The following is a 13,852-nucleotide window of genomic DNA, read 5'->3' on the forward strand; positions in this document are numbered from 1 at the left end:
AGTTTTGGGTTTTTTTTTGTGTTTGTGTTGTTTTAATAGTGCACCAGCAAATGTATGCCAAAATACTAGAAATGACAAGGGTAAACAGCAAATATTGGACATTTTGCTTAGGATTTAACATTGTAATAAATTAGGGACATGCCTACACACCTGGAATGTGTAATGTAACACACTGGCATTTCTGCAACAGCAATAATTCACCTGGCAAAAGCAACAGCAGCAGTAGAGACGCAGTAACACACCGTGAGGCTCCTGCCAGCAGGAAGAGTTCAAGCTCTATGGAAATCTTGGGAACACACTCAGTTGACGTGTACAGGCAGACGCCAATGCCACTGCATTATCACCATCTTTCTTCCCCATGACAACTACAATGAAACCAGAATGGGTATGCCCCCCTACAAACATTGCTTAACTTGCATCTGCTGGTTTGTCCTTTAAAAGCCACTTGTGCTTTAAAAGCCACCTACTAGCACACTGAGTTCAGTACAAAGCCTAGCTACGCTTTGTCAACTGCATAAACCTGCTTAATACGTAGAGGAAACAACAAAAAGCACATATGCTGCATGAAGTACTGTATGCTGAATCCAGACAGTGTTGCTTTTTAATCAGTTATTGAGATACTATCTTTTAGACTGGAGGTAGAAAAATCAATTGGAAGTACCACGCTTCTTCAGTGAATTGGCTGAATTGCGATCATTATTTTATTCACAGAATTTTCAAACAGCATTAAATTCCTTTCACATAAGTCACTTCATAAACCTGTAACTGGGAGGTCAAGACGAACAGTTTGGTTAATTTATCAAAGCCAAAGAATATTCAATTCTAAGGCCTTATCATTCACAGAAGTAAGCACTTTCTGAAAGTATATCAATGGCACACAAACCTTTAGGGTTAAAACTGTGAAAATTAAGTTTCTTGCACTTTACATTGAATTTTTGCCACAATGTATTGAATACAGATGAAGAGATCTATAAATTACAGGCTGTCACTTGAATTGACAACTCTGTAACATAAGGAAAAACTAAGAACAACTTTGCTTGGATCTTTTCATAGTGTGATACATGACAAAGACATTCAGATTCCACGTATGATTTTTTTTTCATATTTAAAGCTCTGCATGTTCCAATGTAACTGTTCTGGTTTTGTTAGTGAGGGGGGGCCTAAGGTGGTAGCTTCTGTAAGAAACTGCTAGAAGTCGCTCCCCTTTGTTCGGTGGACTCGGCCGGGCCTAGGGCGGACCCACTGCTGGCCAAGGCCGAGCCAATTGGTAGCAGAATGTTCCATGATAACGCCTCTGTGATAACGTATTTAAGTAGGGGAAAACAGGAAAAAGTGGGGGAGAAGATGTGAAGCAGCTGAGTGGGGGCAGAGAGGGGGAGGCGCGAGCCTTATGGGCCTTGCAGGCCTCACCCTCTGGCCTCCCGCCGGGCAGCCAACTGGGCCCAACTCGGCCCGGCCCGGCTGCAAGAAGTGGAGAGGAGATGAGAAGTGAATAAGATGTAAAAAGGATCCTGAGAGACGTCTGCCAGCCTGTTGTGAGGAACGGCTGCAAACGCCAAGGTCAGTTCAGAAGGAGGGGGAGGAGTAATATGGCTTCTGGCCAAGATTCCTCTGCAACTCGTGGTGAAGACCATGGTGGAGCGGGTTGTCCCCCTGCAGCCCATGGAGGTCCACGGAGGGGCAGAGATCCACCTGCAGCCTGTGGAGGACCCCACGCCGGAGCAGGCTGAGGCCTGAAGGAGGCTGTGGCCCGTGGAGGGCCCGCTGGGACAGCTGTTCTGGAGGGACTGCACCCCGTGGAAGAGATGACCCACGCCGGAGCAGTTTCACAAAGGACTGTGGCCCGCTGGAGGGACCCCACGCTGGAGCAGAGGAGGAATGCGAGGAGTTCTTCCCCCGACGATGATACAGCGGCATAAAAACAACGCGTGATGAACTGACCGCGACCCCCATTCCCTTCCCCCCCCCCCCCGGGCCGCTCGGGAGGGGAAGGTAGTAGAGATAATGTTAAGCCCGGGAAGAGGGAGGGGTGGGGGGAGGTTATCTTGTTCCCTGTCTCATTCTCCTGCTAATTTTAGAAATAAATGAATAGTTTTCCCCAAGTCGAGTCTGTTTTGCCCGTGACGGTAACTTTAAGGATTTCTCCCCGTCCTTATCTCAAACCTTGAGCCGTTTTTCTTATATCATCTCCCCCTATTCTCTCGGAGGGTGGGGGGAGCGAGAGAGAGACTGCGTAGTCTGGTCCCGATCGGGGCTGAACTACGACAGTAACACAAGCAAATCATACCCAGCTTTTAGTGAATGTTAAATTAAAACAGAACTCTGATGGCTGAGATAAAACCCATTCTACTGTAACAGCAGAACGGAAAAGTAAAGACTTTGATTTAGAAAAACTGTTTATATAACAGCTCTGATAATTTTTTGTGATTATTTAATAACTATGTCTATCTGCTGATTATTTTTAGTGATTACTTGATAACTATGTCCATCTGCAACATCTTTGTTTTTGCCTTAGAGAGTCCTGTATATTACCAAGCTAACATCACTGGCTATTGACCTCGCAACCAAAGTAAAAGGAAAGTCTCCCCTTCCTCCTTCACCGGTTGTTTTATTAGGTCCATATCAAGTAAAATCAACTGGAGATTGGGTTGCATGCAAATGTTTTCCCAACTTAACTGTAATGGACAGGAGTGTAATGTTTCCATGCTCCCAGCACAGCAGTTTTTAGCAAAGCCTTATTGTAGATGCAGTTTTACCCACCAAAAGATTTTTCTTCTGATGTAGCTTATTTCACTTGAACATCTGTTTTGAGCCATGCCAACAAAATAATAGTTTTATTGATCCATGTTATGTCTATAGCAGTGCAGCCTCCAATGAATAGATGCTGATGTCTGCCAAATTCATGCTATACGTAAAAGAAAACTATGGGTTTTGGGGTTTAACCATGGTATGTAAGGTTCCACACAAGAAGAGGACTATATAATTTCCTCTTTTCCATCAATGTCAATGACAACTCTTCATCAAGACTACATGAAGTATTTAGCCTTTCTGTAAATTTCTAATTTTTTTTAGTTATTTTTTTAATTACCATAGAAGAGTTGGGATTAACGAGTTCTGTTTTCCACCTCTGCCCCAGATTCACTCAATACCCAAGGGGAAAGTAAATTTAAATATTTATAGGCTCAGTAGATTATTAATTATGATTAACATCACTACCTCCAGGGCTGAGATATTGCAAAATGGAATGCATGTGAACACTGAAAACATTCACAAACACATTGAAGGCAAGGTATGGCACCATCCAGCTTGGGGCAACAGCTGGTTTCCCCAGTTACTCCCTGCAGCCAGTGGCTGGGAAGCAGGAATCTGCCTCCACAGCCGGCAAAGGCTTCTTCAGAGGCAACTATGGGGAAGACTGATCAGTTAAATTACTGATTACTGAAACAGCAGCATGGCCCACAAGTTCACAGTATTTATCTTCTATGCCAATTTACATAGCCAAGTAGCCTTACAAGAAAACTTACATGAAACACCAGCCTTCTAGAAAAATGTATAAACATTCTTAGAACTTAAAATTTATATATATATTTTCTGAAAGAAGCTTCAACTCAGTCTGTAGCACCTAATGCAGTAATTTTCAGCAACCCTACGGCTTCAGAGTATCATTAAAAAAACCATACCTTATGAAATACACAATGATTGCTGTTTTCAATTTACTTGCCAAATATAATAAAAATTAACTGAATTATAACATTAATAGACACTAAAAATATGTATGTTTCACTGGCATGTATGCTGGCAAAATTTCAGTATCTGATAGCACATGACCAAACAAATTTTGACTGCCATTCCCAAATCTGTTGTGTAGCCTTGTCTACACAAGAAAAATCATGCTGCTTTAAATAAAATTACTGTAGGTAGTTTAATGAAAGCTCTAGTACACCTAAGACAAAATAGTGCCATTGTCCTCCCCCCGCCCCAAAAAGAAAATAAACTGCCTCCACTGGCATAAGGCATTTTTAAGAGTAGTGAAATCCTTGCTCTTAAGTACTAAAAAACACCAAATGTAATTACTCATCAAAAACACACATCTGTAACCGACTGTTCTAATGATATGCAGAAACTGCAAACTTCTGTGGCATATATTTGTATGTCTTTTAGATGTCTTCAAAGTCTGACTGAAATAGCATATTAAGAACTTACTTACAAAAGAAGGATTTATAAAGAACTAGCAACCAAAAGAAGCCAAACCACAATAGAAAACTGTAAGCCAGTTTTATCATAAAATAAATAAAACTGTAGCACACAAAAGCAGTGCTGCAGTAACAATCAATGCAACTTCTCCATTGTTTTTTGGTAGATGATACAGATTTTGGCATATTCCAATATATGTTTGAGACAGTAATTGCCAGAAAACTATTTCTTCTTAATTATCTTCGTTGAAGAACCTGGAAGTGAATCTACATCTTAGTCTGTCAGTCACTTTAATTTACTGAATCCTCTAGACCACAAAGTAAGAACTCCACATATTCATCACTTCCTCTTCCAGATGGAAAGTTGCATTTCACTTCCTCCATTAACTTTTTAAATCCTTTTCAAAACGTGACTGATAAAAACACACCTGACAACCAGTGCTACGAGTTGAATATATTTCAGAGAACTGCAATCCCTAACCTAAGGATCAAAACTTCAGAAGCCTGACCTGTGAAAAATCTCTGCACCTACGATCAGCTTGCAAGTGGCAAATCCAAAGAAAACTTACAGAATTTGTAAAGATGGAAACATCTAAAGAACAAGAAAAGCTAAAATCACTAGACTGAAATAATCCAAGGAGTTTCAGGGTAAATCTAGTCAATCAGTTGTTGGTTTCTTCTCTCCCTCCCCCCTCCTCCCCAAGCTCTTACATTTTTAGTCCATTCAATCAATTAAAAAAATCCCATCAAATATGAAAAGCTCTTTAGGCGATCTTAAAAGCATAACATCTCCTTTGAAGCCACCACAACTGAAAATTAAGAGAAGAGCGTTAGATGATACTCTTCTTTCAATTAAATAAATAATTTTTAAAAAGGATTTTAGGTTTTGTACAGATTAGCATTATGTTTTTATATAGCATTTGGTTCACATTATTAACATCTACTGGAGTTAGCTTATTACAAATACAGTAAAATATCTGCCAATTCAACTATCTTACATAAGGCAATACTAAATTAATACACTCAATATTAAGTATGTGAAAGCAGTGTATTGGACAGAGGAAAACAATAACCAAGAATTATGGACTTCCATAGTAACATGACAGAAAAACACTACTAATACCATGAAATCAGAGAGTTTCATTGCTGGCATGTTTAGCTTTAGAATTTACATTTAACATTCAATGTAATTCATGCTAATAAAAATCAGTGAAATTTTATCTTCATTGCAACATCAAAAAAATTCTGCACCTTGACTGGTAATGCTCATATTAAAAAACATACCTGGACAAGCTTGAAACGTTAAAGTAGCAATAAACCTAAAGTTAGGTATGGTTTTAAAGAGAAGTGATGTTCTTGCAGAACTCTACTGAATTTTTTGTGAAAAAGAGAAGATGCAATTTTTTGTCACAGTGATAGCTCTTTTTCCAGAAGTGTCAAGTTAACAATATTATCATCATACTTTGTGTTTTTAAAAACACATGTATCTACTTCAAGCTCTGGTAGTACCAGAGATCTATGTTCAGCCCCAAGAGTTCCTTCCTGACAGATGTTTGTCTTCTAGCATGAAGCTCAGTTACTTATAATACAGAAGCCCAGGGATCCTACTGAAACCGTAAAACAGGAAGCAAATTTCATGTGCTGACTTAAGGTAGATCACAGAAGCATATGAAATTTTCCTACTATAGGGGACAAAAATGAAGCAAAAATACGTTTTATCTACTCATAACTATAGGAGTTCACTCAAATGAGTGCTAGCAAACTGCTAGCAAACGTACAAAACAATCAACCTGAAATTAAATTTCTGTTCCTTAAGATAATTTTCAGTTTGGTCCAAACTTGCATTCTGATTTGGAATGTCAAACCCTACCACAGAGTACTTGCTCTTCACTCCTCCCCTGTAGCAGCCATCTGGCCCCTTCCTACCTCATGCAAGCAGTCATCACTCATCTTCTTTCCCTGTGTGCCTCCAGAGACCAAAACAGCCAGTCTAAAAAAGCTCAGTTCCTTGTGAGCAAAACGGATAATAAGGCAGTGTGGAAATGAGAAAATCTGCTCCTACTAGCTGCAAAGCTGCCCCTTCCAGTGCTCTGAAAGAGAGGGCAGCACCCACTCCTACAAAAAAAATGTATCCCACAGAAGCTAAAATAGCGCATCTCTGCACACTTATGCAAGGTCTTCCCCAGCGCTGTGCTTTGTCTTGGGCTGTAGCTGGCAAGAACCATTAAGCCGTTCCCCGCTTCCTCCAGGAAACACAGTAGCCTCGATGGAAGCAATCCAGGGATTGCCTACAAGGTCATACTGTAAATTAATCTGTAACACCAAAAATAGTTTTAAAGAAATTTTATAAATGCATTGATTGCTTAAGGTTTCTATTTCTACATATCTTCCCAGCACTTAAAACAAACTAGTCACGATTAAAAACACACCAATGAGGATTAAGTGACTTAAATCATGCCCTTCAACTATTATTATATCAGAACAATTCAATTATTTAATTCTGCACATAGAAGACAATACTACATTTGATTATTTAGAATTAAATATAACATTTTCTAGACTAATGTTTTTTTTTAAATCAGGCTACACACTACATTCATTCAAGCTACTTAACAGCTCACTATACTGATTCAGATTTATATTAATATTGGTTCAGCAACTGGTCAGCATTTTTTCTTTATTTATTCACTAATTATAAAATTATGTTTATTAAGCAATTACTTGCTATTTTTTAGTCAGGATATTATGCCAAGTTGCTTCTAGAATAAACTGGGAAACGTTCATTATCTGTACTTTTGTTTACTTAAGTGTTACAGAAGCTACACAAGGAAAAAACACCAAATCGTGTTCTCTATTTGATGACATCTTATTTACTCACCAAAGGAAACGCCACTAGTAGGTAGTGAACTGATGGCTTCTAAACATTGTGATCTCCAGTTTTCGAACTGGTAGATCTCAGTCTCCCCCATACACTTGGAATTCATAGATTAGACAAGAAAAAAGATTGCTTCTGCTTTTTCAATGCACAATTAATAACAAATTACACCAAAAACTGCAGTTATATTTCCAGTACAGTTTTGGTCAGACATATTTTTTTTTTAGGTATTAACTTTGGGTTTTATCTTCTCAATAAACCACTACATCCACTCAAGCCACTGTACTTTGTATTTATCTTTTTCACAAATTCTTCCTTACTAATTCAAAACTGTCACAGCATTTTATTGACAAAATCTAAATAAAGTAATTTTTCCTAGTACACTATCTTCTAGTAACAAGACAGAATATACTGTAATCTCTTTGGATACATTTCAGCTGAGTGTTACATGAGCCTACTTACTGGATGACCACTCCTTTCTCAGGCATATATATATATCCATAAACTTCCTAGCAGCTGCCCCAAGTAAGCAGCCATCTCCCACTTTCTACTGCAGCCTACAGAAAAACTGGAAGCAGGGAGTGCCAGATCCCTGCTGTTATTCAGCTTCAGAGATGAAGGCTTGCTGTTCCTGCTGCCAACATCAAAGGCTCTTTTACTCTACTATACCTTCACAGCTTCAAACAGGTTTGTATTCGCTGATGTCAAGCCCAAAAGGTGAGGGATGACTGGGATGGGAAGGGTAAGTACGGACAGGAAAGGAGTTACACCCTTCCTTTTTCTAAAATCAACCTGCACCTCTGCCCTTCTGGTTTCAGCCATGGCAGGCAGAAGACGTAACTGGTATTTGGACAGCAATCACCTCTCAACACCACCATGTCTGGGGATGGAGCCTAAGTGCCAGCCTTGCACAGGCTACTTCCAGACCAACCATGGTCCCATTTTACACTTTTTTTTTTTAATTTTGAGCTACAATTTGAAAACTATTGTCCATGAGGCTCAGCTGAACAGCAGAAAGAGTTGATAAATTCTTTAGGTGAAAACTGGAAGCAGACACAATGGCAAACCATGACTAGTTTTAAGGGTAGTGAATCATTCATTGATTCAAAATAATCAGATGCATTAGTTCAGAGAAAAGCTCAGGTGATTGTACCAGACATACAATAAACTGAAGATAAACATCATATTATACCTCACTTTGGCATTTTGAGGCCAGCTACACAACGCTAAGCTTTACAAAAGGAAACTATATTTGCATTTGTTAGCATTTATTCCTAAACAGCAGTATCTTCCATATTAGTCTAAAAACAGCTTGTAAGAAACAGCAGTGCTTATTCAGAAAACATTCAAACCTTTTCTGTAAAAAAAAAAATACAGCTAAAACATATTAGGGAAGTGCCTAAAGGGTCCAACTGAGATTGTAACCCTGATGTGTTAGATACAATGCATACACGCATCGGTTTTGCTTTAACTACATTTACAGAATTAAGCCGTGCAGCTCTGAAGCAAGAATGCAGTTATTGCAATACCAAGACAACACATTCTGCTATAAACATGCACATACAGAAATGTAAGTAAGTTACCCTACAGAAAAAAACCCACTTTTTTTTTTCCCCTGTATAACTACAATCACATCAAGGGTTTTACTGTGAAATCTTTATCTTGGGGTGAAAAAATCCAAACCAAAATAAAATAAAATACAAAATGTGCCCTCCCACTCCTGAACACATCTTAACTAAGACAGAATAATGCCAGAGTTGCACTCAGAGTATTAAAATTTTGAGGCAGTTATTCCTATTTCAGATGTGGGAAGACTAAAGAACATAACTTATTTTCTAAAAGTTAGAAATGAGATCCCTAGAACAGGGAACGTAAAGTTCTCTGTAATAAAGGCCCTATTTTCGACCTAGCTCCCTAGGACATTACAGCAGGGGGTTTAGTAAATTTCAAACACTTAGAAGTAGTAAAACACTCAAAATTGCAAAGGTTTGCAAGCTTTTTTGTTTTTTTTCAATTTTACTTTTCTGTAGAAAAGAGCCCCTCAAAAGTATGTGTCACACTAACTGCATAACTGTACTATAAATGGACTGTACTAAAAAGAACTGAAAAAGCCATATGGCATCATTCATCAGAAGCTGTACGCAACACCTCAAATGACACCAAACCCCAAATCTAAGGGATCTTGCTCCCATTTTTTCTTTAAGCTTGCTAATAAATTTACTTCCACTACAATCCTGCATCACATCCAACACAGCCTTAACATCACCCTTGAACAGCTGCATTACAGCAATGCTGAACCTGTATGGTAAGCACTTCAAGCACTTTTCAGATGAGAAATGGGTAAAAGAATACAATTATGGCTGGTTTGCTGTGCTGGAACAAGAGATTTAAACAAATCCGTCTGTTTTATGCAACTGGTAAAAAGGCTTTGGTCTGTTCTGTTTTATTATTATTCCTCATTAAGGATGACTATTAACCTCAGAGACACCGGGGCGGGTGGAATCCAAACCACACCATTCTCACAAACAGATACTTTCAAATTATCAATGTGGATTGTTAGCATTTTCTTTGTGGTTTGTTTTAACATATATAAGCACTTAAAAGTAAGAATTGCTTATTTACTCGTACATCACACACTGACACATGATGTATGGTAACGCATGCTTTCTAAACAACATTATCGGGTAGAAAACACAGCATCCGTATGAGCTGTTAAACATACTAGATGCAGAAAAATTACAAGAATGGTAAGAATTTTCTGGTTTTTAATACGTGACCTCCAGGCGAAAGTAAAGCAATAAAAAAAAAAAACCTGACCTCTCCCGTTCCAAACAACGGCCTCACAGAAAGCCAGCCCGTGGCCCAGCAGACCTCTAACCGGAGCCTGAGCTACGGTGAACCCTACACGACTCAGAGCGCACACACGCCTGGAAAAAAACCGGGTGCGGAAGGAGCCTGTCCCTAAGGACAGGCGGGACAAGCAGTACGTCAAGCAGACGGGCCGGGTCCCCCTCCTCAGCCGCCCGACGGAGAAGCCACCGCGGGGACGCGCGGCCTGTCCCCAATGCTGCACCCCTCCGCGCCTCCGCCGAGGCGGGCAGGCAAGGAGGGCGGGAGGCCGAGCCGCCGGAGGGGGCTGATCCCCCAGCGGGGAGGCCGAGCCCACCACCCCCGCCGGGGAGGGCAGCGGCCCGGGCCTGCCGAGCCGGTGCCACCAGCGGGCCCCGGCCGGTTGCGGGGGAGGGGGCGGAGTCTCCAACGGCCACTCCCCTCTCTCAGCTTCTGGGCAGCCCGGGCCGGCCCCTCCCCCACCCGCGCCGAGGGGTGGGGGGGCGGCTCCCCGCCGCCCGTTATGCATTCCCCCCTCCCCCCCCAGCCCGGAAGTGGCTTCCGCGCCCCTCACCGGGCAGGGCCGGAGGCCGGGCCGGAGACCCCCGTCCGCGGGCACTAACCGTCGGGGTCCCGCTCGCCGGCGCAGCGGCTCCGGCTCTGGCTCCGGCTCGGCCTCACGCGCGGGGCCCCGCCTCGCGCCCCATGACCGCCGCCGCCGCCCGGCTTGCAAGGACGGCCGGGGAGCGGCGCGAGCTACCCACTGCGCAGGCGCTGCCGCCTCGCTCCGCCGCTCGGGGCGGCCGGGGACGGGGGCGGGGGGAGAAGCCTGTGGGGCGGGAGGCGCGTGCGCCGAGGGTCTCCCCCCGAGGCGTCCGTCCCGAACGAGACGCGTTCTGCGCACGCGCAATGCAGCGACGGGGGAGGAGAACGGTCCGTCGCGCAGGGCATGACGGGCAATGTAGTTCCTCCGGGAGGTGCCAACCTGAGGGGCCAGTGGGCCGGCTTCCGGCCGCTGGACTACAACTCCCAGTGACGGGGCCGCCTAAGGGGGGTGGTTGGAAACGTTGCTCCTCTGTTCTCTCGCTCCCCCTGCGATGTTGAACCCCCCAGGCCCGGGATAGGGGACGTGGGGGCCGTTAGCCGGGCGTAAGGAGAGCTGGCGGGAGCTAGGCCGGGCACCTGAAGGGACTCCGGCCTAGGGCGCCCCGCGCCCCTCCTGCCTCAGTGAGTGACCTCCCGGCGGGGAAAAATCGGTCGCACAGCTTTGTAACGTTTCCTGAAGCCGCTGAGGGCAGACAGGCAGCGAGCCGACTGGCCTTCTGGACCGATTTACAAGGAAATGTAAGCGTTAGCAGCGATTAAAGCAGCGAGTGACTAAACCCCTTGTGGGATAAAATTTGTAGCAGTGGGAAGTCGGCAAACATCAAAAGCCGTTAACACAAACACAAAAGCTGACACGGCTTTATAGGCCATTTGCATTTGGCCTGTTTTATGAATAACGCTGCTACTGACTTCTATGTTTGCAGCTGACAAGGCAGCAGCCATCGACTTCGGCTTCATCTTGCATAAGGAATTTGACCTTGAACCGTTACCCGCTTGTCTCTGCCACTGTCTGGAATACAAGAAAACGGAGAAATGCTCTGGATATCACTTGAGGTGACCTGTGCCAAGAAACACATCTCCATCTCAGCATGCATCCTGTTTACAGAGATGTTAAGAGATTTTGGATTCTTTATCTCTTACAATGCAAGTTTCTGTTATGTTAAGCACCTGCGTAATTTGAATCCTTTTCAGGATTCCTCCTCAACAAGGCAATTTGTTTCAGTAAGAAGCAGACCGATTCATTCCCACAGCCTCAAACATAATCCCTGGGCTATGGGACACATTAATACTGTGGCAGCGTGCCACCTGCTTCATTTATTCACTTGAGATTCAATGCTGCTTAGTCCCTGTCAAATGGGGTCTTTGTGCAACCTCCTGCGGTAATGTAAAAGGTCCCCCACAGGAATTTGTGCTATTCAGTAGAAAATACAAAGGGGAGGGTTGTAAACACTCTGATTAGTGTTGGAGCACAGAGAGATTGTCTTCACGACATATTACATAACCACGCAACTTCCAATTTGCCTCCTCCCCTTCCAGAAGAAACAGCTTAACAGCAAGAGCTTACTGCTGTATTTAACTTAACAGGGCAGCTAATGTTTTCTTTTTGTTATACAAAGGCTGTGTTACTTCTAGCAAAAGAAGAGAGAAAGGTTACTTCAGTAACATCCCGCAGTAATTGGAGATGATTGCCTGTGAGGATCCCCACTTGAAGCCACAGTCGCTGGAGGCCCTCAGCTCCGAAGAATAAGTATTATCAGAGGCTGCTGCCAACACAAGTTCACACACAATGGGCCCATCAGCTAATGAACCCAGAATGAGTCTTCTCCCATTTTTTGAAGACTACAAATGAGTGATTGTTTGCAGTGCTGACTACACCAATTTACTGCCATGTGAAATACATTTGGACGACTTTTAACTTCCTAAACTCATTGTGGTCTGAGCCCTACTTACACAAACCCAGGCACTTTCTTACACCCTCCGTGTCCCACACTCTGTAAATTCTTACTGCTTTAAGGACAAAGTCAAGCAATGACTCTGCAGTGGCAAGATCTCTGCTTTGAAATTCTGTCTTGCTGATGTACTGAAGTCTCATAAATGTAATAAAATAATAATGGAGGGGAGCTTTAGACAGCATTTTGTCAGGAAAAAAGGCAGAGCTGGGTGAATGAATCAATAATTCCTTCCCATTCCCTCTCATTTATACTACCACTTCAAGGAAACCAGTTTTGGGGTTAAGTTTGTCTTGGAGAAATGGGAGTCTACGTGGGTTGTACTATTGTGGGATAGCTTTAGACACACTATGTAATTCTCATTAGTAATAAAGGAATACACAGCAGTCACAGAGGTGTAGCTTATGAAAGCCACTGTTTGTCCACATACAGAAACACACATGAAAAACAATGAGAGCCTGAATATACAACGGAAAAGCTAGAAAAAAATAGATTAGTTAATGTCTTTGGGAAAAAAACATCAGTTGTTCATTACTATTATCACACAACAGGAGAGAGGCAAAAGAGCGGTGTAACACTAAACTCTGCCTATGTACCTCCCATGAGTACTATGGAGTCACATCATTCTAAGATCTTTGCAATAAGAAGAAAATGTAAAAATACTTAAGCAATGAAGAGTATATTAAAAATGGGTTTTGTCAGCCTTACATCCTAAGATTTGTCTGAAAGGGATCTGAAGAGGGATAAGAAGATAAAAGGAGCCGGTCAGCTGCAAACAGGTTGCTGGTCAGTACACTTGTCTGGCTGTGCCCTGCAGGTACCTCATCACCATGGTCTGTCCCATCTTCTCCTTAAACTCTTCTGGGTGAGGGGGTCCCCGTGCTGTGTGCGTGGAGATGTAAGTGCCAGCCACTGGAGAGGGGAGCATGAGTCACAGGGGCCTGTGCGTCTTGGGTGCCTGTGGCTGGAGAGAGCGGAGCACATGCACGTTGTGTGGGTCTGTGTGTCAGCGTGTGATTGCCAGCAAACAGCAAGCCAGATCAGCCAGCCAGCAGGATAGGCGGGTTGGGAGCCAGCTGTCAAAGTAGCCATAATTTTGGGATGGATACTGGAGAAATCATGGAAGTTGTTAGAGATACAAGCAGGTATTCTTTTTCTTTCTTTTTTCTTTTTTTTTTTTTTTTTTATTAAGTACTAGATATGAAAATCCATTAAATGAACTAAAAGCAAGCCAGGAACCCTAAAGAATGATAGGAAAGCAATGTCATGTTCTGGCCATTGTACTCTCTCTGCATGGTGTCTGCTTCTGAAATTTAGGAGCAACAAGTGCCTGTGGGGAAAAACAAACAAAAAACCTCCAAAACAACAAAAAAAAAACCAAACACAAGGCAACTAAACAA

The 13,852-nt window shown here is 42.8% G+C and overlaps 1 protein-coding gene and 1 long non-coding RNA gene across 2 annotated transcripts in view; one reads left to right on the forward strand and one right to left on the reverse strand.

Annotated features, from left to right (window-relative positions):
• RALBP1 (ralA binding protein 1) overlaps nt 1-10,759 on the reverse strand; it is a 36,727-nt gene extending 25,968 nt beyond the window's left edge. Inside the window, exon 1 of the mRNA XM_086740621.1 lies at nt 10,521-10,759. The gene's annotated coding sequence lies outside the window, so the exon portion shown is untranslated. The remainder of the gene's footprint in view (nt 1-10,520) is intronic.
• Nucleotides 10,760-11,010: 251 nt separating this feature from the next.
• LOC147601746 (uncharacterized) lies at nt 11,011-13,159 on the forward strand. The gene is made up of 2 exons (XR_015257839.1): nt 11,011-11,241; nt 11,427-13,159. It is a non-coding gene; the product is annotated as an uncharacterized LOC147601746 (long non-coding RNA).
• The last annotated feature ends 693 nt before the right edge of the window (nt 13,160-13,852 follow it).

Source organism: Chlamydotis macqueenii, chromosome 2 (assembly GCF_036417535.1).
Source record: "Chlamydotis macqueenii isolate bChlMac1 chromosome 2, bChlMac1.mat, whole genome shotgun sequence".
Taxonomy (NCBI): domain Eukaryota; kingdom Metazoa; phylum Chordata; class Aves; order Otidiformes; family Otididae; genus Chlamydotis; species Chlamydotis macqueenii.